At 36.4% G+C, this 27,436-nt stretch overlaps 1 long non-coding RNA gene and 1 pseudogene across 1 annotated transcript; one reads left to right on the top strand and one right to left on the bottom strand.

Annotated features, from left to right (window-relative positions):
• Positions 1 to 607: 607 nt before the first annotated feature.
• LOC137015169 (uncharacterized) lies at positions 608 to 21,447 on the top strand. The gene is made up of 3 exons (XR_010893928.1): positions 608 to 661; positions 2,237 to 2,295; positions 21,286 to 21,447. It is a non-coding gene; the product is annotated as an uncharacterized lncRNA (long non-coding RNA).
• Positions 12,876 to 27,436, bottom strand: part of LOC137015168 (PDZ domain-containing RING finger protein 4-like) — a 38,865-nt pseudogene continuing 24,304 nt past the window's right edge.

The following is a 27,436-nucleotide window of genomic DNA, read 5'->3' as shown; positions in this document are numbered from 1 at the left end:
TGGGACCAGCAAACCATCTTCGACTAGTTGTGTTTATGTCATCAACAATGGTTTAATTACAAGTAAACGATCAGTATGGTCTCATGTGTTGTGCTGAATGAAATGAGTAATGTGTCACACAACTTTGTTGAAAAACCAGCTTCAACCAGACTAATGTGGTTAGCTGGTCAGGCCAAATAGTCTGGTCTGTGTTGATGTTCTTTGGGACCAGCAAATCGTCTTAGACTGTGTGTTTGTTGATGTTGTTGTTTCATCAGTAAATAGTTCTAGTAAAACTGTCAGCATGTTCTCATCTGTGTTGTGTTCATTTCACAGCCTTTCACAAACCACGAAACAGAAATGTGTTTTCTGACATGAAAGCTCCGCACGTCTCCCCTCACAGAACCAGACGACAACATCTCCTTCTCTTTCTCTGCCGTTCCTCGCGCTCTATTTCTGCGCCTGAGGCGTTTGACCCGTTTTAATCTCACACCTCGTGAACAGATCCGAGCGGCGGAGGAAAACCTCCTAAAGCTGTCACTAACTAGCATGATAACGTGTTTGTTTCCATGTTCCCGTGGGGTTTCCACACGCTCTGAAATATAACCTCTATAAGAGCGCCGCATGCAAATGACCGCTGACGTCTACCAGAGCACCGGCAGCACAGAAGGTCAGGAGATCTGTGAGTGTGTTCATAAACTCCCAGCAGCCTCAGCGGGATTGATTGTTATATTTTCAGTGTGATTCATCTGTACGCCTTGATCTGACTGAGCGTTTCTAAGCTGAATTAGGACTGATTTAGATCAGTGCTTCTTAACTAGTTTTGCTTCAGGCTAAACACAGCATCTAAATGGTTTGTTATTAAATAAAAAATGTCCTTAAAATCAACAGAACAAAACTGACTAACACTTAAATCTCGTAATGGACAAAAACTGACCAATATTCAAATTTTGTAACTGAACAAAACCGTCCTACATTTTAATCTCTTAACAGAACAAAAACATCCGACATTTAAATTTTGTAATGGAACAAAACTGACTAACATTTTAAATCTTGTAACGGAACAAAAACTACTGACATTTAAATCTCTAAACGGAACAAAACTAACTGATATTCAAATTTTGTAACTGAACAAAATCAGCTGACATTTAAATCTCGAAATGGAACAAAACCGTCCAACATTTTAAATCGTGTAATGGAACAAAAAGTTCCGACATTTAAATCTTGTAACGAAACAAAACTGAACGATATTCAAATTTTGTAACGGAACAAAAACATCCGACATTTAAATCTCATAACGGAACAAAAACTTAGGGCATTTAAATCTTGTAACGAAACAAAACTGATCGATATTCAAATTTTGTAACAGAACAAAAACGTCCTACATTTAAATCTCATAACGGAACAAAAACTTCTGGCATTTAAATTTCAGAACGAAACAAAACTGATCGATATTCAAATTTTGTAACGGAACAAAAACTTCCGATATTTAAATCTCATAATGAAACAAAACTGATCGTTATTCACATTTTGTAATGGAACAAAAACGTCCAACATTTAAATCTCATAATGGAACAAAAACTTCCGACATTTAAATCTTGTAACAAAACAAAACTGATCGATATTTCAATATTGTAACGGAACAAAAAAGTCCAGCATTTAAATCTCATAACGGTTCAAAAACTTCTGACATTTAAATCTTGTAACGGACCAAAAACTTCCAACATTTAAATCACGTAACAAAACAAAACTTTGTTACAACAAAAACGTCCAATGTTTAAATCTCATAACGGAACAAAACTTCTGACGTTTAAATCTCGTAATGGAAGAAAACTGACCGATATTCAAATTTTGAAACAACAAAAACGTCTGAATGTAAAATCTTGAAACGAAACAAAACCATCCAACATTTTAAATCTTGTAACGGAACAAAAACCTCCGACATTTAAATCTCTGAACAGAACAAAACCGCCTGACATTTAAATTTCTTAACGAAACAAAACCGTACAATATTTAAATATTGTAATGGAACAAAAAATGGCCAACATTTAATGAAATGTCCAACTTAATGAAACAAAACCGTCAGACATTTAAATCTCTTTAACAAGCCAAAACCGACCAAAAGTAAAATCTCTTAATGGAAGAAAACCGACTAACATTTAAATATCATATCGGAACAAAACTACATATATACAAGATTAACTGCATGTATACAAATAAATTTGACAATATTTTGTTTTTATCTTGTTTTGTTCAGGGTTTTTGAGGATGTCACATGACCTGTCCATGTGAGAGATATATTTGCATCACAATGCCGTGAGTAAAATATCATTTTTGAGATGCTTTTTGTGTAAGAGAGAGGCATGAAGAGAAATGCATCTCTGTCATGAATGACAATAGAGACGGAAATGAGACGCACAAAACAGCATTACAGCGAGAGCAGCTGATCCCAGATCAGTCATAACAGCGACCCCTGATCCCACTGCAGAAGATATATGAAGAACATCTGAGCTTCATTAACTCTCCTCTGCTCAATATTTTCATGAAAGGAAAGGAAATGAAATAATAAAACAGATAAATTGTATTGCAAAGAGATAAAAAAGAGAAAATGTGAACAATACCTCCATAATAATAATAATAATAATAATGTTGTATAAGAATTAAAAGAAGCCTTCTTTGCAGTCACTCCTCTGACTCAGTGATAATAACTGCATATGAATGTCCAGATCATATTGATATTATCACAGAATCACTCTTCACTTTCTTTGTTTGGAGAAAAATCAATGAAAGTGGATGTTCAGCTCTTAATATTCTGCTGAACATCTGCCTTTGTGAAGGAAGTCATATGGGTTTAGAGCGACACAAGGGCGAGTCAATTTCATTTTCAGGGAAATTATTCCTTTAATGAGATTAATACAGTATATGACCCATCTGGATGATTCTCTATGTTCAGATAAGGGATTTTGGGGCTTTTATGGTCAGTAAAGAAGCATTAAAGTCTAATCATGTTTCATAGAAGCGTATTGATGCTGATTTTGAGTTCAGACTGTTAGTGTTCAAAGATGAAATATACAGTCCAAATTGACATACTAAGTCATAAATATAACAAAAAGTACAATAAATAAATAAATAAAGTTATATTTATAAGTATAAGATAAAAAGTTGAAATTATGACATTCAAAGTCATAAGTGTGGCATACTAAATCATTATAAGAATAAAGGTAAAATTATACTTATATAATTATAATTATAATTTATAATTATAATTATATATATATATATATATATATATATATATATATATATATATATATATATATATATATATATATATATAAAAGTAGAAATTATGACATATGAAGTCATAATTATGACATAAACATTTAAAAATTGACAAAACATTCTGATAAAAAAATTGAAGTTATGACATTATAAATTATAAGTCATAATTATGAGATTAAAATTTTGAAGTTGACAAAAAGTCAAAACTGAGATTAAAAAGTCAAAATTACAACATAAAAAGTAGAAATTATGACATACTAAGTCATAATTATGAGACTAAAAAATTGAAATTATAAAATGAAAGGTCGAAATTGACATACAAGTCAAAATTATGATTACAAATGTGGATAGGAGTTGAAATTTATGCTACAAAATACTAATTATGAGATTAAAAATTTGAAGTTATGACAAAAAAAATCAAAATTATAGCATACAAAATCATAATTATGAGATTAAAAAATTATAAGTTGACAAAAAGTCAAAACTATGAGATAAAAAAATCTAAATTATGACATTAAAAATAATTATGAGACAAAAGTTATAATAATAAAAAAGTTATATTATAACATGAACGGTCAAAATTTACAAAAAAGTCAAAATTATGATTAAAAATTAGTCAAAATTATAACAAAATCAGAAATGAGATAAAAAGTCAAAACTATGAGATAAGTAAAAATTGACAAATAAAAAATTATAATTGAAAAGTTGAAGTTATGACAAAATTTAAATTATAACCTACAAAATCATAATTGTGAGATTAAAAATTAGAAATGGACAAAAATTCAAAACTATGAGATAAAAAGTCAAATTATGACATTCAAAGTCATAATTATGAGATAAGAATATCATGTCAATTTAGATTTTTTAAATGGTATAATTTTAATTTAGCATGTCATAATTATGATTTACTAAAGCATGATTTTTCCTCTTATGAGACAGAAATAGAAAAGCCCTAGTTAGTGAGACTGAGTTTCATTTTCAGTTGTGAACATTAATACTCTTCGTCACGCTTGATGTTTACTGAGGTCACTTTGAGACTGTAATTCTGGTAAATAAGTGAATTAGCTCACCTCAAGTCTTAGTAGATGTGGATGAGATCATTCTCTCACTTAGTGAAATGAGTTTAATCGTGTTGAGAGCAGCAGTCGCCGCCCGCAGCCAAACATTCTCAGTCCTGCTGCAGCCGCACTTCTGCCTCATTTACATGCTCTAGAAGTCAAATATCCAGAGGATTTCCTTCAGTCTTCGGGTGTAGTGTGAGTGTAGCGCGCCGCAGGCCGGCTGTATTCAGGGCTGGATGTCTAAGAGCTGTTGTATCAGAGCATTTGAAATCAAAGGCAGGAGCGAGAGAGCATGCGCTGATGATTTCATCTGTAATGCTGGAACAACCTTCAGCCCAGATTACACACACATTCTTCATCAGTGTTCTTTATAACACTCTCAGCACACCTGCATCTTCTCCGGGGAAACTGTGAACTAGTTCATGTCTCAGATCAAGCTCTGTCTGCTTCTCACGGTCCTGTTACACCTTGTTAGTACTTTTATTCAACCTTTTTCTTGAAAAATGGACTATGAACTATTTATGAAAAATAGCAATTTGCTAAACATCTGTTAGTATAGAAGCCTATTTCTGCCATATATATGATTTTGTTAATCAGAATTAGGATATAAAGTCAAAAATTATGATGAAAAGTCAAAAACGCATAATTATTATATACTTAGTTGAAATTATTATAACATTATAAAGTTGGAAATTATTCATCATTTCACATTTTTATCTCATAATTTTAACTTTTTAACCTCATAATTATGTCAATTTCTACTTTTTAATCACATTTATGAATTAGTATGACAATTATGACCGAGTATGTCAATTTCAACTTTTTATGTCATAATTATGACTTGCCATAATTGACATTTTATCTAATAATTTCCACTTTTGTCATAATTTTGACTTTGTATGTCAGTTTCCACTTGTCAATTTTTACTCAAAATTTTCACTTTTTATGTCATAAATTTGACTAATTATAATTGTCTTTATGTGAAAATTCCCACTTTTACATAATCATTTCCACTTTTGTCCTAATATTCACTTTTTGTGTCATAATTTTGACTCGTCATAATTATGACTTTGTAATTTCCACTTTTACATAATAATTTCCATTTTTATGTCATAATTGACTGTCATAATTTTCACTTTTTGTTATAATTTCCACTTTTATCATAATTATGACTTTATGTAATAATTTCCACATTTACATATTTTCCAATTTTGTCAGTTTTCACTTTTTGTTATAATTTCCACTTTTATCATAATTATGACTTTATGTAATAATTTCCACATTTACATATTTTCCAATTTTGTCAGTTTTCACTTTTTGTTATAATTTCCACTTTTATCATAATTATGACTTTATGTAATAATTTCCACATTTACATATTTTCCAATTTTGTCAGTTTTCACTTTTTGTTATAATTTCCACTTTTGTCATAATTATGACTTTATATAATCATTTTCACCTTAAGTTTTAATTTCCACTTTCTGTTTATACGTGATAATTTCCACTTTTATATCCTAATTTTGACCTCATAGTTATGACTTCATGTAATAATTTTAATGTAACTTTTAATGTCATGATTCCGACTGTAACAAAGCATGATTCTTTTTCTTATGTGTCAGATTTGTGCTTCCATACATTTGTGATGCACAGAAGAGAAAACATGAGAAAATGATGATGGATTCTTCCCTTTCTTATGAACTCTTGATTGAGAACAGCTGCTGAATTAGTGTATTAATCTGTGCTCAGAGCTTCACATAATAAAAATAGATGTTCCTCCGCTTGGCTTGATGAAGACATCAGCTCAGATAATCTGCCAAGATAATGTGGCGTCCGGCGTCATGGAGACCCATTAACGCGCACTTCAATTAGCATATCAAAGATCATCTGCTCCATAAATATATGAAGTGACATCGCCAGACTCATTATACCGACCGGCCTATTAAAGACGCCTTCGCTGGGATTGGAGTCTCCCTTCAGAGCACATAATGAGAGGGAGTTTTGTCCGCTCAGGAGCTGCTAAAGGTTATCGATGAAGCGGCGATGATGAACTGAACGGAGGACGAGGTGAGCGTTGAGTGGCGTTATCTGGGTGACATTTCTGCTGTCTGATCAGTGGATGCTGGTGACAAATGCCAGCGCTGTCACTGAATCGCTTTAATTACACCAATCCACACCAGCTGAATGATGTAGAAATGAGCTTGATGGATGTGAATGGAGTAATAGTGCTGGGAACTAGAAGAATGAAGCCAAGGAAGATGAACTCATTAACCTCTGCAGTCTCGTTTCATCATGTGGTTGAGCTTCAACTACCAAATGGATTTGCGTTCAGATTATTATATTTCACCCCAAGATTGAATGAGAAAAAAAAAAAGCAGATGAATCTTATTTTTGGGCCAACAAGACTTTTTTGCATTTAAATTTTTGTCATAACTCAATACTGTAATTCAAAATCAAAACATTTTCCACACCCCTTAAACATGAATATCTGCTTAAAGTTTTGTTTGTCATCTTTTATGAGAACACTATCGAGGTTAATGCAAACATGAACTAAAACAGACAGAATTGTCTCTTTCTGGAAGAGCGAGCCTGTGCTACATTAACCACAGAGGTTTTGAAGAAAAGATTTATTCAGTGTCAAAATATCACAATGACCACACATTCACCTGGCCAAAAGAGACAACTATAGGTTATTCAAATAAGACTAAGAACACTGAGTCAGAACAAGTACAGAAATTTACAATTCAAATGTACAACTGTTACTCCAAACGAATAGAAATAAAAACCAGATTGAGAAAAACTGAAACTGGTTCTGCATACAAACAAACTGCTGTGTGAAATGTTTCTGAAAAGATTTTAAAATTGCAGGACTAGATCATAAATAACTGATTAAAAAACCTTACAATTGTTCAGAAAGCATTCTAACCACAGGAAGCGTGTTTTTAGATTTACGCTGGTATGTTTGGTGTTCTGTTAACCAGCACCTCTCAAACAAATAACCCAAGCATGGATTCAACCCGACACTTCCCACTTTTAATTTCACATCAGGCAGAACTACATCACCAACAGGTTTCCTTTCTGAACTTTGATTACTAATAGACAGCTGCCGGTCAAATAATCAAAATTGGGCATTGAAACTTTTCTCAGTAACGTTGGCTGGTTTAATATGGACTTTGGGAAGCGTGTATGTATGTCTGAGGTAGAGGTAGAGCTGGCCCGGTTATGAGTCCTCGAGAGCTGGTTTGGTGCAGAGAGTTGAAACAACAAACAATACAAATCCTACAACATCTGAAAAACAGACTCAGCAAGCTTGATTAAAGGCAGGAGATTGCACAATAATTCACATTTTGCTGAAATGTAAACATTATTTGAAAAATACTTCAGATCCTGTGAGGAATGATAAATAAATTAAACATTATGGGAATAAATCACTTAAAAATAAATTCATTTATTCGCCCTCATGATGTCCCAAACCTGAAAGTGGCCCATGTGATATACCAGGTTTTCAGTCATTGGTCAAATGTCATTGATGTCAAAGCTGATGTAAAGCTTCTTTATGGAAAAGAGGAAATGATACACTTTAATAATTCACCTTTTGTCTTCCATGTAAGAAAGTTACAAACGGACTTGGTGATGGAAAAAATATGAGATGAAAGAAAAAATATGTATTTTTCAATGCATTTATGTTCTCTTGCAAAAGTTTTGCATTACCCCAAGAAACATTGCATTCACTTGCAAAACTTTTGCATTTTTTGTGAGCAAACAAAGGGTTTCGGGGGGATGGAAAACTTCAAAAGTAAGCAAATTTTGTTTTGTTTTTTGCAAAACACAGGCTAATGCAAAGTTCAAATTCAAAATGTTTAAAAATGTTTTGGACGAAAGCAAAGCTTCAGTGAGTTAATGGGCTAATGTAAAGTTCAAATTAAAAAATTAAAAATTTTACTGGATGAAAGCAAAACTAGTGAGTAACGGGCTAAAGTAAAGTTTAAATTCAAAATTCTGAAAGATTTTATTGGATGAAAGCAAAACTTCTGTCTGTTAAAGGGTGAATGCAAAGTTCAAATTTAAAATTTAGAAAAAATTTATTGGATGAAAGCAAAACTTCTGTCAGTTAAAGGGTGAATGCAAAGTTCAAATTCAAAATTTAAAAAAAAAATTTTGGACAAAAGCAAAACTTTAGTGAGTTAACTGGCTAAAGTAAAGTTTAAATTCAAAATTTTGAAAAATTTTATTGGACAAAAGCAAAACTTTAGTGAGTTAACGGGCTAAAGTAAAGTTTAAATTCAAAATTCTGAAAAAAAAAAATTTTGGACGAAAGCCAAACTTCTGTCAGTTAAAGGGTGAATGCAAAGTTCAAATTTAAAATTTTGAAAAATTTTACTGGATGAAAGCAAAACTTCTGTCAGTTAAAGGGTGAATGCAAAGTTCAAATTAAAAATTTAGAAAAATTGTATTGGATGAAAGCAAAACTTCTGTCAGTTAAAGGGTGAATGCAAAGTTCAAATTCAAAATTTTGAAAAATGTTATTGGATGAAAGCAAAACTTCTGTCAGTTACAGGGTGAATGCAAAGTTCAAATTCAAAATTTTTAAAAATTTTATTGGACAAAAGCAAAACTGTAGTGAGTTAACGGGCTAAAGTAAAGTTTAAGTTCAAAATTCTGAAAAAAAATTTTGGACGAAAGCAAAACTTTACTGAGTTGACAGGCTAAAGTAAAGTTTAAATTCAACATTTTGAAAAATTTTATTGGATGAAAGCAAAACTTCTGTCAGTTAAAGGGTGAATGCAAAGTTCAAATTTAAAATTTTGACAAATTTTACTGGATGAAAGCAAAACTTCTGTCAGTTAAAGGGTGAATGCAAAGTTCAAATTTAAAATTTTGACAAATTTTACTGGATGAAAGCAAAACTTCTGTCAGTTAAAGGGTGAATGCAAAGTTCAAATTTAAAATTTTGAAAAATTTTACTGGATGAAAGCAAAACGTCTGTCAGTTAAAGGGTGAATGCAAAGTTCAAATTAAAAATTTAGAAAAATTGTATTGGATGAAAGCAAAACTTCTGTCAGTTAAAGGGTGAATGCAAAGTTCAAATTCAAAATTTAAAAAAAACATTTTGGACAAAAGCAAAACTTTAGTGAGTTAACTGGCTAAAGTAAAGTTTAAATTCAAAATTTTGAAAAATTTTATTGGACAAAAGCAAAACTTTAGTGAGTTAACGGGCTAAAGTAAAGTTTAAATTCAAAATTCTGAAAAAAAAAAATTTTGGACGAAAGCAAAACTTCTGTCAGTTAAAGGGTGAATGCAAAGTTCAAATTCAAAATTTTGAAAAATGTTATTGGACGAAAGCAAAACTGTAGTGAGTTAACGGGCTAAAGTAAAGTTTAAGTTCAAAATTCTGAAAAAAAATTTTGGACGAAAGCAAAACTTTACTGAGTTGACAGGCTAAAGTAAAGTTTAAATTCAACATTTTGAAAAATTTTATTGGATGAAAGCAAAACTTCTGTCTGTTAAAGGGTGAATGCAAAGTTCAAATTTAAAATTTTGAAAAATTTTACTGGATGAAAGCAAAACTTCTGTCAGTTAAAGGGTGAATGCAAAGTTCAAATTAAAAATTTAGAAAAATTTTATTGGATGAAAGCAAAACTTTAGTGAGTTAACGGGCTAAAGTAAAGTTCAAATTCAAAATGTTTAAAAATGTTTTGGACGAAAGCAAAGCTTCAGTGAGTTAATGGGCTCATGTAAAGTTAAAATTAAAAAATTAATTTTACTGGATGAAAGCAAAACTTTAGTGAGTAACGGGCTAAAGTAAAGTTTAAATTCAAAATTCTGAAAAATTTTATTGGATGAAAGCAAAACTTCTGTCTGTTAAAGAGTGAATGCAAAGTTCAAATTTAAAATTTTGACAAATTTTACTGGATGAAAGCAAAACTTCTGTCAGTTAAAGGGTGAATGCAAAGTTCAAATTTAAAATTTTGAAAAATTTTACTGGATGAAAGCAAAACTTCTGTCAGTTAAAGGGTGAATGCAAAGTTCAAATTAAAAATTTAGAAAAATTGTATTGGATGAAAGCAAAACTTCTGTCAGTTAAAGGGTGAATGCAAAGTTCAAATTCAAAATTTTGAAAAATGTTATTGGATGAAAGCAAAACTTCTGTCAGTTACAGGGTGAATGCAAAGTTCAAATTCAAAATTTTTAAAAATTTTATTGGACAAAAGCAAAACTGTAGTGAGTTAACGGGCTAAAGTAAAGTTTAAGTTCAAAATTCTGAAAAAAAATTTTGGACGAAAGCAAAACTTTACTGAGTTGACAGGCTAAAGTAAAGTTTAAATTCAACATTTTGAAAAATTTTATTGGATGAAAGCAAAACTTCTGTCAGTTAAAGGGTGAATGCAAAGTTCAAATTTAAAATTTTGACAAATTTTACTGGATGAAAGCAAAACTTCTGTCAGTTAAAGGGTGAATGCAAAGTTCAAATTTAAAATTTTGACAAATTTTACTGGATGAAAGCAAAACTTCTGTCAGTTAAAGGGTGAATGCAAAGTTCAAATTTAAAATTTTGAAAAATTTTACTGGATGAAAGCAAAACGTCTGTCAGTTAAAGGGTGAATGCAAAGTTCAAATTAAAAATTTAGAAAAATTGTATTGGATGAAAGCAAAACTTCTGTCAGTTAAAGGGTGAATGCAAAGTTCAAATTCAAAATTTAAAAAAAACATTTTGGACAAAAGCAAAACTTTAGTGAGTTAACTGGCTAAAGTAAAGTTTAAATTCAAAATTTTGAAAAATTTTATTGGACAAAAGCAAAACTTTAGTGAGTTAACGGGCTAAAGTAAAGTTTAAATTCAAAATTCTGAAAAAAAAAAATTTTGGACGAAAGCAAAACTTCTGTCAGTTAAAGGGTGAATGCAAAGTTCAAATTCAAAATTTTGAAAAATGTTATTGGACGAAAGCAAAACTGTAGTGAGTTAACGGGCTAAAGTAAAGTTTAAGTTCAAAATTCTGAAAAAAAATTTTGGACGAAAGCAAAACTTTACTGAGTTGACAGGCTAAAGTAAAGTTTAAATTCAACATTTTGAAAAATTTTATTGGATGAAAGCAAAACTTCTGTCAGTTAAAGGGTGAATGCAAAGTTCAAATTTAAAATTTTGAAAAATTTTACTGGATGAAAGCAAAACTTCTGTCAGTTAAAGGGTGAATGCAAAGTTCAAATTAAAAATTTAGAAAAATTTTATTGGATGAAAGCAAAACTTTAGTGAGTTAACGGGCTAAAGTAAAGTTCAAATTCAAAATGTTTAAAAATGTTTTGGACGAAAGCAAAGCTTCAGTGAGTTAATGGGCTCATGTAAAGTTAAAATTAAAAAATTAATTTTACTGGATGAAAGCAAAACTTTAGTGAGTAACGGGCTAAAGTAAAGTTTAAATTCAAAATTCTGAAAAATTTTATTGGATGAAAGCAAAACTTCTGTCTGTTAAAGAGTGAATGCAAAGTTCAAATTTAAAATTTTGACAAATTTTACTGGATGAAAGCAAAACTTCTGTCAGTTAAAGGGTGAATGCAAAGTTCAAATTTAAAATTTTGAAAAATTTTACTGGATGAAAGCAAAACTTCTGTCAGTTAAAGGGTGAATGCAAAGTTCAAATTAAAAATTTAGAAAAATTGTATTGGATGAAAGCAAAACTTCTGTCAGTTAAAGGGTGAATGCAAAGTTCAAATTCAAAATTTTGAAAAATGTTATTGGATGAAAGCAAAACTTCTGTCAGTTAAAGGGTAAATGCAAAGTTCAAATTCAAAATTTTGAAAAATGTTATTGGATGAAAGCAAAACTTCTGTCAGTTAAAGGGTAAATGCAAAGTTCAAATTCAAAATTTTGAAAAATTTTATTGGACAAAAGCAAAACTTTAGTGAGTTAACGGGCTAAAGTAAAGTTTAAATTCAAAATTCTGAAAAAAAATTTTGGACAAAAGCAAAACTTTAGTGAGTTAACAGGCTAAAGTAAAGTTTAAATTCAACATTTTGAAAAATTTTATTGGATGAAAGCAAAACTTCTGTCAATTAAAGGGTGAATGCAAAGTTCAAATTCAAAATTTTGAAAAATTTTATTGGACGAAAGCAAAACTGTAGTGAGTTAACGGGCTAAAGTAAAGTTCAAATTCAAAATTTTGAAAAATGTTATTGGATGAAAGCAAAACTTCTGTCAGTTAAAGGGTGAATACAAAGTTCAAATTCAAAATATTACATTATTCTTTTTTTTTTTTTTCCAATTTAATGGACAAAAACATGGACAAGAACATGAAAAATGTTCTTGGGCAAAAGCAAACATTTAGTAAGGAGTGAATGCAAATTCAAAATTTTAAAATGTTTGAAACTATTGTATTAACACAAAACACTGAAATAGTGTTTTTCATATTTTTTCCATCATGTCCACTTAGAGGCTTAGAAAGTCACAGGTTTGGGTTGAATAAATCACTTATGAGAGCATATTTGAGTGAAATATTCCATTAGGTACCTTCCTTGAAATATTACAGTAACAAAAATTGTAAAAAAAATGCAATGAAACTTGTTTAATTGCTTAGAAAACATTAACAAAGTGTGAAAAATATTCTTCTGGTCTTTTCTCATAAAAATTGCCACATTGAACGAGGCAAGAGTAGATCGTACCACATGGGTAAATGGTAAAGTTTGACAGCTTGCATGTGAATCTATACAGTTGTAACCGAGAGGAAGGCGTTGTGCACTTTGGATCCTTCTGGCGCTTTCTCCCCGTGCGTCATCAACTCCTGAATCGTCATCCAGTTGTCCAGAATTTTCTTGTTGCGCTTCTTCATCATCTTGCGCTGGCTGAGTTCGATGATGCTCACCTCCTTGCGTCCCTCTCCGCTGCTGAGCGGATTCTCTCGCAGACTTTCCAAGCGGCTCCGCTGCATGAACTCCCGCCGCCGACGCTGCTCCTTGGCCCGCAGGAGATGCTGTTTGCGCTCCTCCTTGCTCCAGTAGCGTCCCATCTTCATCTCGCTCATGGCGTCATCATCGGTCGTCATACCGCCGCTGCGTTCCTCCTTGATTTTAAGGGCTCGCTCCCGGAGCAGACGATCACGGACTGGCCGCTTGGTGATGTACCTGGTTCCATCGCTCCGGACTTTCACCTTCCACTCCATCTTGGGTTCGGAAGGCCGGGCGACCTGCGGACCACTCATGCCTAGCAGACCGTGGGCGAACTCCACGGCCGACTGCTGCTGGACCAGGTGCACGTAGCTCTGGTACTGTCGCGAGTGGACGTCGGATGTTTTCGATAAGGCGGCGATCCGAGTCCTCAGGGATCCCTCATCCTCCGCTGGAGACTCCGAAGGGTTGCTGTGGTCGGGACTGCCGCTCCTGATGGACGAGCCGCGAAGGTTCTTCTGGTTGGTGAGACTGATCATCCTGTGCTCCGGCGATCGGTCCATCGCGAGCGGTGTGCTGCGTGAGCTCTCGGCAGTGTTGTATGCGCTCGAACTGTCTTTGTCCGACTTCTCCGGATGCTCGCTAATGTCCGCCAGCTTCTTCGGATGCCGCTGATGCGCCCGCATGATGTTCTGGCACTCCAGCTCGATGCTGCGCAGCTCCTCGTTGAGCAGCCGGAGCTCGTGTTCGACACCACTGCACTCGATGGTGCTGCTGCGCGTGTAGAAGAGGTCGTACTCGCCGCTGTTGCGGATCTGACACTTGAGCTCCAGCAGCTGCTGATATCGGTCTCCTTCAGGAGCGTCCTTCTCCAGACCGCGTTCGGATGCCAAGCCGTCATGACTCTGACCGGCGGCGTCTCGCCGCTGACGCAGACACCGCGACAGTTTCTTCTGGATCTGAGCGAGGACGTTCTTCTCTGATCCGTCCGGCGGACTGATCTTCTGGTGATTGTAGGAGCAGGACGCTGTGATGTTTTCTTCTGGAGCTCCTCTGGCCTGCAGGGGGATTTTGAGTGAGAATTATTCAAGTGGAACCAGAATCTACTGAGGCTTCATAAATGAGTTTTTAAGTTAATTTGGGAGACTGTAGGAATGGATGTTTATCTGCTTTTTTTTTGAATGGTCAAACTGGCACATATAGAACAAGAAACGATTCAGAATGTTCTTCTATTATTCTTTATTTACTAACACAAGCAATGCGCTGCAAAAATGATGCACTTACTCTGTATTTCTGTCTTGTTTTCCAGTAAGACTTAATAAGTAATTTTGCTTCTCTAGTAAATGTTTATATGTTCTTAATACTGAGGAAGAACATTTTTTTTGCAGTGTGAACATTTTAAAAGAAAGTTTTCCAAAAGCTCAAACCCCATGAAGTATGAGCTGTTTTCTGGTTGTTCTCACCTTCTCTTTCTCCTCCCTGGCCGCTCTGTTCATCTCCTCCTCCTCTTCTCTCCTCTGTTCCTCCAGCATTTCCATCTTCAGCTCCTCTAAGAATTCGCTGTGTTCATCATCTAGCCACGGCTCCTCCTGAAACAGCAGAAACCGCCAGCAGGTGTGGGTGAATCTCAACAAACATCTGCAGACCATTCATTTCACTCCAAAATCTACATTATGCATAAAGTAAATGCATTGTGACATTCTGTGATGATATTTGTTTCTGTACAAGCCTGAAGTCAGTGATTTCAACCTCATCTAAACAAACTGAACATGATTTATAGTGAAGAAATGCACAACTCATTATCCTGAAGCACCAATCTGTCACTGTTACTATGGAAACAGGAATCTGAATTAACAGTATCACTCCCATGATGCACTGCGAATGATGTATTAAGTTTCTCAAAACTCTCAAACTACATATACTGTACATTTAGCTGAATATTTGTTATAAGCTTCTCATACTTACAGAGACTTTAGTTCTATTGTTGTTTTTGATTCTAATTGTTGTTGATTTAATATATATATATAATTATTAAATCAAGATGCATTTACTTGAGAGGCAAAAAAATGTACTGAAAAAACTTAAAAATTGACTAAATATTATGCTTAAAACTATTGTTAGATTAAGAACAAATATCTGTCAATGGAGTCAGAAAAATAATTTTACTTCAAAGGAAAAACAAGATTATTTTTCTGACCCCATTGGTGGAAATTTATTCTTGTTTTAAACAAAAGCCTCATTTTGATATGTTAATATCTTAAATTTTTCAGTAAACAACACTCGTCATCTTCGTATCTTCAGTCATTTCTCTTCTCCAGTAAATGTATCTTGATTTGAGAATGTTTAGATATTTGTGCTGGAAAACAAGACAGAAACACTGAGGAAGAACGTTATTTTTAGAATGATTTTCTGTACTATATGGCAAAAAAATGTATGAAAATTAAGCACATTTCACCCAGAAATTTCCATAGTACTGTAATGAAAATCTAAATTTTTTTGCCGCACTGTAATATGAAAATCTATTAAAATTCCCTTGGAGAATGGTAATGGTCCCAAAAATAGGCTACATTTCTTTCTTTTCCACTAAAATATGAGCTGACCATTTCTTCATTAAATTCACTCAGCTGTTCATTGTGTTTTACGTCTCTGATGTGAGAAACGCATTACATTTGTGTCACATTTTATGACGTCTACATCACACACATTATGGGAAGTAATGTTCTCTGCAGATCTTTGAAGGCGTCTGCGCTGCGTAATGAACCAGAGCGGTCAGCGGACGGACACAACAAACACAGCGAATGAGCCTCAAACATCATTCATTCATCTGTATGGATGTGTTTAATTAGAGCCGTTAATGTTCTCACATGCTGTCTGGGTTCCCATGTAACCCGAGGACTGAACCCGGGCAATGTCAACAAGCTGTTCGTTTTTATTGGCTACTGTTTGGAAGTGGATGAAAATCGACCATGATGATGTGAATGTGCTACACATCTGACCATCTGAATCACTTTAAATCAAAGTAAATGTCAACGTTTTTGTGTTCTGTAGATGGAGGTTTGTGTGTGTGAGGACGGATATTATTAAACACAAATATGAGTTACTCAAGTAAACTTAGTGCAAGTTGGACAGTGCAATTTGCAGGTAAGTCTTACAACTGTATATGTGTATGTTTGTGTGCTCATACCTGCATTTCCGGCCTGGCGACCAGCAGAACAATATTCCTGCTTTCCTCATTAGTTAGAACAGCCACAGCTTCCTGTCTGTCCTGAACGTCCTGCCCATTGATCTGTCAATCACACACATCAGCCAATGAGAAGCAGCATATAGTTTATTAGAAAAAATACACAGCAAAAAATTAAAATACATTTCCTCAGTGTTTCTGTCTTGTTTTCCAGCACAAATATCGAAACGTTCTTAAATCAAGATACATTTACTGGAGAAGAAAAATGACTGAATATTTCATAAAAATTAAGTGAGAAACAAGAAGAAAAATCTGCCGAGCCCTTGCACATGACATGCAAGAAAAAAACAAGTAAATGCAGATAATCCTGTGCGCGATTTACTATTTTGTCCCCTCGAATTGTTAAATCGTACATATGATTTATTATTTGGTTCCCTCGATTTGCTAAATCGTGCACATGATTTACTACTTCGATTTACTATTTTGTCCCCTCGATTTGCTAAATCGTACATACGATTTACTATTTTGTCCCCTCGATTTGCTAAATCGTACATACGATTTACTATTTTGTCCCCTCAATTTGCTAAATCGTACATACGATTTACTATTTTGTCCCCTCGATTTGCTAAATGGAACATACGATTTACTATTTTGTCCCCTCGATTTGCTAAATTGGACATACGTTTACTATTTTGACCCCTCGATTTGCTAAATCGTACATACGGTTTACTATTTTGTCCCCTCGATTTGCTAAATCGAACATACGATTTACTATTTTGTCCCCTCGATTTGCTAAATTGAACATACGATTTACTATTTTGTCCCCTCAATTTGCAAAATCGTACATACGATTTACCATTTTGTCCCCTCGATTTGCTAAATTGAACATACGATTTACTATTTTGTCCCCTCGATTTGCTAAATCGTACATACGATTTACTATTTTGTCCCCTCGATTTGCTAAATCGTACATACGATTTACTATTTTGTCCCCTCGATTTGCTAAATTGAACATACGATTTACTATTTTGTCCCCTCGATTTGCTAAATTGAACATACGATTTACTATTTTGTCCCCTCAATTTGCAAAATCGTACATACGATTTACTATTTTGTCCCCTCGATTTGCTAAATTGAACATACGATTTACTATTTTGTCCCCTCGATTTGCTAAATCGTACATACGATTTACTATTTTGTCCCCTCGATTTGCTAAATCGTACATACGATTTACTATATTGTCCCCTCAATTTGCTAAATCGTACATACGATTTACTATTTTGTCCCCTCGATTTGCTAAATGGAACATACGATTTACTATTTTGTCCCCTCGATTTGCTAAATTGGACATACGTTTACTATTTTGACCCCTCGATTTGCTAAATCGTACATACGATTTACTATTTTGTCCCCTCGATTTGCTAAATCGAACATACGATTTACTATTTTGTCCCCTAGATTTGCTAAATTGAACATACGATTTACTATTTTGTCCCCTCAATTTGCAAAATCGTACATACGATTTACTATTTTGTCCCCTCGATTTGCTAAATTGAACATTCGATTTACTATTTTGTCCCCTCGATTTGCTAAATCGTACATACGATTTACTATTTTGTCCCCTCGATTTGCTAAATCGTACATACGATTTACTATTTTGTCCCCTCGATTTGCTAAATCGTACATACGATTTACTATTTTGTCCCCTCGATTTGCAAAATTGAACATACGATTTACTATTTTGTCCCCTCGATTTGCTAAATCGTACATACGATTTACTATTTTGTCCCCTCGATTTGCAAAATTGAACATACGATTTACTATTTTGTCCCCTCGATTTGCAAAATTGAACATACGATTTACTATTTTGTCCCCTCGATTTGCTAAATCGTACATACGATTTACTATTTTGTCCCCTCGATTTGCAAAATTGAACATACGATTTACTATTTTGTCCCCTCGATTTGCAAAATTGAACATACGATTTACTATTTTGTCCCCTCGATTTGCTAAATCGACATACGATTTACTATTTTGTCCCCTCGATTTGCTAAATCGTGCACGTGATTTACTATTTTGTCCCCTCGATTTGCTAAATCGTACATACGATTTACTATTTTGTCCCCTCGATTTGCTAAAACGTGCACATGATTTACTATTTTGTCCCCTCAATTTGCTAAATCGAACATACGATTTACTATTTTGTCCCCTCGATTTGCTAAATCGAACATACGATTTACTATTTTGTCCCCTCGATTTGCTGAATCGTACATACGATTTACTATTTTGTCCCCTCGATTTGCTAAATCGTACATACGATTTACTATTTTGTCCCCTCGATTTGCTGAATCGTACATACGATTTACTATTTTGTCCCCTCGATTTGCTAAATCGAACATACGATTTACTATTTTGTCCCCTCGATTTGCTGAATCGTACATACGATTTACTATTTTGTCCCCTCGATTTGCTGAATCGTACATACGATTTACTATTTTGTCCCCTCGATTTGCTAAATCGTGCACATGATTTACTATTTCGTTCCCTCGATTTGCTAAATCATGCAGACGATGTACTATTTCGTTCCTTCAATTAGCTAAATCGTGTGCACGTAAAAAATCCGTAAAAATCTGTTAATGTGGTCAGAAAAATAATCTTGTTTTCTTTTTGAATTAAGTTTATTTTTCTGACTCCATTGGCAGATAGTTTTGTTTTAGGCTTAAACTGATGCATTTTTCATTAAACACAACTTAATATCTTCAGTCATTTTGTTTCTCCAGTAAATGTATCTTGATTTAAGAATGTTTAGAATGCTGGAAAACGACAAAAATACATCATTTTTTTGCAGTGCAACACACATGAACATCTCAACATCTCTCTCACTAGACTCTATTTAGTTTTTCGATTTCATTTGGTGCCGCAGAAACAGCACGATTCATCCTGAAGCTTGTGAGTTTGTGGATGGTTTTATTAGGAAACACCTCCAGCATGTTTTCCTGACAGACTGCAGCTAAAAATACGCCAGCAGATTCCATCAGAGTAATGACCCCGACAGGACCCCTGCTTTCCTTCAGGTCCTGTAGGAAGGTCTGTGAGGTGATCTTCCCCTCGGGTCTCATCAGAAGCCGGTTCTCCGCCGCGGGCCCGTTCCTCTGAGGTCTAATGTGCCGCTATTAAACATTAATGAGCCGCTGGGTGCGAGACAATAGCTGATGTGCAGAAACACAGACGTTTAACGAGTCAAAGGTGAAGTTACCTGTAAAATACGGTCTCCTTCTCGGATTCGACCGTCTCGGGCGGCGATGCTGTTCGGCTCGATCTGAGAACGAAAGCAAATTATTCAAATTAGCGATTGTTATTCGGAATTCTGCTCTGGATCATTTCAATCTGATTGGCTGATGCTTCAAGACTCCAGCCAATCCTGTGCTCATCTGTGATTGATTGATTGGTTTAGTGCCCACCCACTTTTTTTCTCATAGGTATTTTTAAAAGTCTTAATTTAAATCCAACCAGATAAAAATATTGGGGAAGAACATGTGTTCTCACCCAAACTCTCTGATTGGTGGAATTTTTGAACAGCATCATGGGTAATGTAGTTTTTCACCAGGAATTCTGCTGTTTAGCACAAATCTTTACAAAATAGGTTTAAATAATGCAAACTGATGTCTTCAACATACATTAACAACCTCGTATCTCACAGTAGGTCTGTTTATAATGGTTTAAAAGTTCAAAATCAATTCCTTTATGGACAAAATGAATGGTATTTTTACTTCTGCTGGTCTCTATGGAGGCCGTTCTTAACAGCCAATCAATCAATGGCTGTCAGACTCCGTCCAATCACAGTGTTGAGTTTATCTGTCTTCATTAGATCACCAAATCCCTCCGGTTGAACGTGACTCTGTTACAGTTCTGAGACTGACACTAACTGAGGATTTATCATCGTGAACATCTACTAACTAATAAAATAAAGCGCATGAATGAATGCGAATCTCTCTGTGTTTCACTCGGATCTCATAATTCTGTTACAGCTTTTCTTTCTTTCCCGGTATAACGGCGCCGTTCATCACCGCCGCGCTGTAATATCGCTGATGCCACGGCTCTCTGCTCTTCAATTTTATGGAGTGGAGATTTTAATAAGCCTGTAAGCGCTGACGGATCTGTATTCAAACGCACACGCGGCCGCTGAGACCTGATGAATCTGAGACGACTTCTAATGAAGCCCAGAACTGAACACACATCAGCTCTATTCACAAACACACGGACAGGAAACTAAAGGACCATTCATAGATCTTACTCTGTATATGTGTGTGTATATGCACGGGATAACATTTGCATAGATGTACACAGACACCGGGGCTAGCTGATTTTTACTATAGATTGTATTTTATTTAACATTTTATTTAAATTAAAGATAGCACTGTGACAACTTACCTCATATATGTGACAACATGCCCCGCAGTTGGGAGTTAAATGGCTTGAATGCCTTACCAGTGTAAATGTTCAAAGGTGTGTGTTCCTATAGTCAAGACTTCAAAGTTTGTGTCTATAAACAGAAACTGACTTCACTATTCACTGGAGTGATGTGTGACAACTAGCCCCGGTGTCTCCTACACAGTATAAAAGGTAAATGAACTCACAATTCGTTTTCAAAGACATTTTTAAAGATTTTCAGGGTTTATAAACAGGGTTTATGTGGCTCTAATAAAGGTTTAACTGATCTGAATGGAAACTAATGACTAATTCATCACTTTCTGTACCATGAAAACAAACATGTCTAATATTAAAGTGAGCAAAACAAAAGCACATAAAGAGGAGCATTGAATCAAACGTCACTTAATGAACTCATGTTTGCTTTGGGTTCCTCATGCTCTCCCATGATTCCTTGTCTGTTTGTTGATTGATTCTGCAGTGAACTGAAGCAGACGGAGCGTCTCTAAACACCTGGAGCCGGTGTTCGGGTGTGAACGGACTCACCTCGCTGACGTAGATGGCGATGTCGTCCTCATCATCCGTCCTGTAACACAGCGTGAGGCCGAGCTTCTCCTGACTGCTCATCCGACACAGTTCAACCTCCTGCAGGGAACAAAGACGCCGTGAAGAGACTGCAGCCACAAGAGAAATGCTTGTTGATATTCATATGGACTTTGTGAATCTGCACTGAAAACAGAACTCAAGAATTACTAGCAAATTTCATGGTAACAAAAATCAAAATAGGAGCGAAAATAAATCTTAATATCTTCAACCGTGTGACAGTTTCTCCCAGTTTCCCAACACGTCAAATATTGATTAGCACTTTGAAGCCTCTTCCAAGGAAATCAGTCCATTTGCAATGCGCCGTTTTCACCAAAGCGGATGTTTATTTTGTAAATAAGTTTGTAATTATGTTAATGAGCATTAATTTATTCAGTCATTCAGCCGGAATCGCTGTGAATCCCGGCGATTGGGATGAAAAATTCATGTGCTGTTTCTGTTTGTAAAAACTGAAGAATCATTCTCAACATGAGCTCAGAGACGACAACAAACCAACAAAACAATCTCTTTATGAAGTTCTTTTACTCACATTAATCCAAGACACATTTACTTGAGATATCAAGTCTGGAAAAAAAATCAAAATGAAATGAAACGAGAACAAATATCTGCCAGCGGTGTCAGAAAAATAATCTTGTTTTCCCTTTGAATTAAGATTATTTTTCTGACTCCGTTGGTGGATATTTGTTCTTCACTTCATTTTGATACATTTTCCAGAAAACAAGACTTAATAAGAATGTTTAGATTTGTACTGGAAAACAAGACCAAAATACTGTTTTTTTTTTTGCGGTGCATTTCAGACACGCCGTTGACTTTGTGCCGAACATCCCAGCAGGTGAAAGGCACGGATGGCTGGCGGTCAGGGTCACGGAGAGGTCAGAGATTCTATATTTCATCCACAGACGTCTAGCGACTGACTGATTACATGCCTCAGTGTCACGACACCCTCAAGAACAAAAGAGGAGAAACGTGCAACACCTGCAGCTGTGAGTCACAGACCCCTGAGATCCTCCAGAGATCCTCCAGCAGCCGCCGGCTCAGAGTCCAGCGCTGATAATGACTCTCAGTGGACCGACGGGGAAAACTATCGTCTGACTCATTGTGTCATTGTTGTCATCCAGATGAGATCTTTAATTGAGTGTTTCAGGAGGAGTCGAGAGCAAAATCACTGATGAGATCCACACACACACTCACACACTCTCATATACACATGCAATGTGCCAACCCAGAAATACTGGATAACAAAAAAAAAGTGAATATATAGAGAATCACACAAAGTTATCACACATGACAGTAAACACCAACCAGAAGACCATAGCAACTAACCAAGACACCATAGCAATTCCGTGGCAACCAACCAGAACTCTAGTACCTGCATGGCAACTCCCTAACAATCACATAGAACACAACAGAAACTACATAACTTCCAAGCAACCACCTCTTACTCCATAGCAAATTCATAGCTCCCTAGTAGCCCAGAATACCACAGCAATTGCCTAGCAACTCCCTAGCAGCGATATGAACAATCACTATTGCAACTGCATGGCAACTCCCTATATCAACAACCAAAAATATCATATCAACCACATATAGACACAAGACAGTAAACAGCCCCCCAGAATACCATAGCAACTGCATGGCAAATCCCTAGTAACCACCAAGAAACACCATAGCATCCGCCTAGCAACTCCCTAGCAACAGTCAAGCATATCCTATCGACCACATAGTGATGCATAGCTGTCACAAAAGACTGTAAACAACCACCCAGAATACCCTAGAATATACCTGGAACACCCTAGCAACAACCTACAACTCAAATGCAACAGCATGGCAAACCCCTAGCAACCAACCACAGCTACTTCCTAACACCCAACCAGAGCACAATAGCAACTGCATGGCAACCAATCAGAGCACTATAACCACTGCATGGCTACTCCCTAAGGAATGACCTAAAACACCATAGCAACTTCCTAGCAACCACTCAGAACAGCATAGAAACTGCATGGCAACTCCCTAGCAACTACCCTAGCAACTACCCATAACACCAAATCACCTAGAATATCATAACGATTTACTATCAACCACTCAGAACAGCATAGAAACTGCATGGCAGCTCCCTAGCAACTACCCAAAATACCATATCAACTGCATGGTAACTCCCTGGCAACCTATCAGAGCACTATAACCATTGCATGACTACTTCCTAAGGAACTACCTAGAACACCATAGCAACTTCCTATCAACCATTCTGAACAGCATAGCAACTGCATGGAAACTCCCTAGCAACTACCCAGAACACCAAATCAACAGCATAGCAACTCCCTAGCAACAGTCAAGAGTATTCTATCGACCACATAGTGATGCATAGCTGTCACAAAAGACAGTAAACAACCACCCAGAATACCCTAGAATATACCTGGAACACCCTAGCAACAACCTACAACTCAAATGCAACAGCATGGCAAACCCCTAGCAACCAACCACAGCTACTTCCTGACACCCAACCAGAGCACTATAGCAACTGCATGGCAACCAATCAGAGCACTATAACCACTGCATGGCTACTCCCTAAGGAACGACCTAGAACACCATAGCAACTTCCTAGCAACCACTCAGAACAGCATAGAAACTGCATGGCAACTCCCTAGCAACTACCCAGAACACCAAATCAACTGCATAGCAACTCGCTGACAACCAATCAGAGCACTATAACCACTGAACGACTTCTTTCTAAGGAACCACCTTAGCAACATCCTAGTAGCAACCACTCAGAACAGCATGGTAACTCCATAGCAACTACCCAGAACACCATATCAACTGCATAGCAAATGCCTGGCAACCAACCAGAGCACTATTATAAATGCATGGTTACTTCCTAAGAAACCACCTAGAATATCATAGCAATTTACTATCAAACATTCAGAACAGTATAGAAACTGCATGGCAACTCCCTAGCAACTACCCAAAACACCAAATCAACAGCATAGTAACTCCCTGGCAACCAATCAGAGCACTATAACCACTGCATGACTACTTCCTAAAGAACCACCAAGAACACAATAGCAACTTGCTATCAACCATTCTGAACAGTAAAGCAACTGAATGGCAACTCCATAGCAACTACCCAGAACACCAATTCAACAGCATAGCAACTCCCTGGCAACCAATGAAAGCACTATAACTACTGCATGGCTACTTTCTAAGGAACTGCCCAGAATACCATAGCAACTTCCTAGCAACCACTCACTGCATGGCAACTCCCTAGAAACTACCCAGAACACCAAATCAACAGCATAGCAACTCCCTGGCAACCAATGAAAGCACTATAACTACTGCATGGCTACTTTCTAAGGAACTGCCCAGAATACCATAGCAACTTCCTAGCAACCACTCACTGCATGGCAACTCCCTAGAAACTACCCAGAACACCAAATCAACAGCATAGCAACTCCCTGGCAACCAATCAGAGCACTATAGCAACTGCATGGCTACTTCCTAAGGAACCACCTAGAACACCATTGCAATTTCCTAGCAACCACTCAGAATAGCATAGCAACTCCCTATACCCTAGTAACCACCAAGTGAATCCTAGCAATCACATAGCAACGCCTTGGTAACCACAAAACACACATGCTTCATGGCAGCAGCTTCAGCAAGGGCAGACAACACATTCTTCATAAAATGTAAACATCTGTGACTGTCATCTTTGAAATGTAAGAAAACAACTATTTAACATCATTTTTTTAACATCGTGTTTTCTGTAGTTCCTCCTCTCTCACGAGTGTTTCTCATTGACAGACCGTCACACGTATTGTTTCTCTCTGTATCTGAATAATGAGCATCACTCCTGTGCACTCTGCTCTCTCTCCAGCGTGTGAAGATATTTCACAGGAGTGTGTTAAGTGGCGGTAACTCAGTCCTGCGTTCACTTCCTCAAGCATGAAATCACAAGTGCACGGGCTGTAATAGCATTAGCGTTTGAGAATGAAGCGTGCACGACGCCGTCTAATATATTACATTTGCTCTGCGTTAATAGGCACAGACAGAGAACACAAATACACACGCAAGTCTCCCGTGAGGAGAACACGACCTCAGCGAACACATGCATCTGCAACACGCTTTCATCCAAAGTGAAGGCATTGCATTCAAGCGACATGTTTTACTGACACACACTGCTCCTTCCCACAATGCCTCTGCCCTAAAATGACTCGGGGTGTGATTACGTGTTCATCCACAGCACTTCATGTACTATTGAGGAGGCTGATGACATCATCTGTCAATCTGACATCATCTGACAGTGACAAATGAAGCTGCTCAACAGGACAAAGTCATCAAAACTGTAGTTTGGAACAGCCTACAGCTTTACACTGAAACTCTTGTTGTCCAGCAATAACATTCTGAAATCAAGATGCCTGCTGGAGAAACAAAATGGCTGATGATATTAAGGCTTGTTTTCATGGTTTCGGTGAGCGGTTCGAGCATCATCTGTCAGCAGACGCCCGCGGGAGACTCTATTACGGGCGGGACGGCTCCTCGGATCGGGACGGGTCCATTATAACGGACGGCGTGTCAGCGGTTATTAATGGAGGAGAGCGTCAGGAGAAAGTCTCACCTCGTACTCAAAGTCATCCGTCCTCTCGCCATCTGCCGCCATGTTGGAGAGATACTCGCTGCCCTCGAAGTATTCCTGATCCATCGTGTGCAGAGAGTGACAGCTGCAGAGAACAATCACATGACCTCATTAACATCAGCTTTAATTCTATAATTCATCAAACTCCTCAAAAATAGACACAGTAACACTTCATGAAACGCACCAACAGAATGATCTAAAATGTGTCATTCCACAACATCAGGTGTTGGAGAAGCACCGGAGGCCGGTGAGGGACGAGAGCAGAGACTGCAGATGTCAGCAGAGGCACAAACACACACAATGCGTCTTCAGTAGAGAGGAGAATTGAATTGAGCGTCTCCGCACACGCGTGTTCATGAAATGAATCTCCTGTCATGTGCAGCTGCTGATAATGTGACGAGAGAGCGGCTCCGTGTCTAATTCATCTTCATAAATCACATCTGCTGCCCTCGAGGTGTCTGTTATCTGTATTATTCTTTATTCTGTGTGCGTGATCATGGTTCAGAAGACTCTGTTTCAGATCCGTTTCTATTCGTTTCTCTGGAACAATCCAGCGGTTTATGGTCTGCTCTGGGACTCTGAGGGAACAGTGTTGGTTGAGTCTGTAAGACGAGCTCAACACTTACGGAGCAGCTGATGCTGAACTGATCTGATCTGATCCACTCGTTTGGACTCAGATCCAAAGAAATATGCTGAAGTGGGAATGAAGTGTTCGTTTAGTTCGTAAATGAAGCTCATTTAGGGAATATGCTGAAATATAACAAACAAATATGATCTTATATGGGTGACATTTCAAACATCTGGAAGTGTGACCCACCTATCCATCCATCACTCCATCCATCCATCTTTCCATCACTCCATCACTCTATCTATCCATCCATTCATTTATTGCTCCATCCATTGCTCTATCAATCCATTCATCTCTGTATCCATCTATCATCCATCCTTCACAGTATCCATCCTTCCATCTATTGCACTATCCATCCATCCAATCAATCCATCTATTGCACTATTGCTCTATCCACCAATCAATCCTTTCATCACTCTATCCATTCATCCATCCCTCTATCAATCCATTCATTCATCTATCACTCTATCATCCATCCATTGCTCTATCCATCACTGCATCATCATCATCCATCCATCGCTCTATCTATCGCCCTATCCATCCATTCATCTATCCATCTATTGCACTATTACTCAATCCATCCATCTATCCATCTATCATCCATCATCCATCCATCCATCGCTCTATTATCCATTTATCTATCTATTGCTCTATCCATCCATCCATCCTTCCATCGGTCTATTCATCCATCCATTGCTCTATCCATCACTGTATCCATCCATCTATCAATCCATCTATCACCCTATCCATCCATTCATCTATCCATCTATTGCA

This window comes from Chanodichthys erythropterus, chromosome 24, assembly GCF_024489055.1.
Source record: "Chanodichthys erythropterus isolate Z2021 chromosome 24, ASM2448905v1, whole genome shotgun sequence".
Taxonomy (NCBI): domain Eukaryota; kingdom Metazoa; phylum Chordata; class Actinopteri; order Cypriniformes; family Xenocyprididae; genus Chanodichthys; species Chanodichthys erythropterus.
The sequence above is the reverse complement of the archived record's forward strand: the minus strand, read 5'-3'. Positions and strand labels throughout refer to the sequence as shown.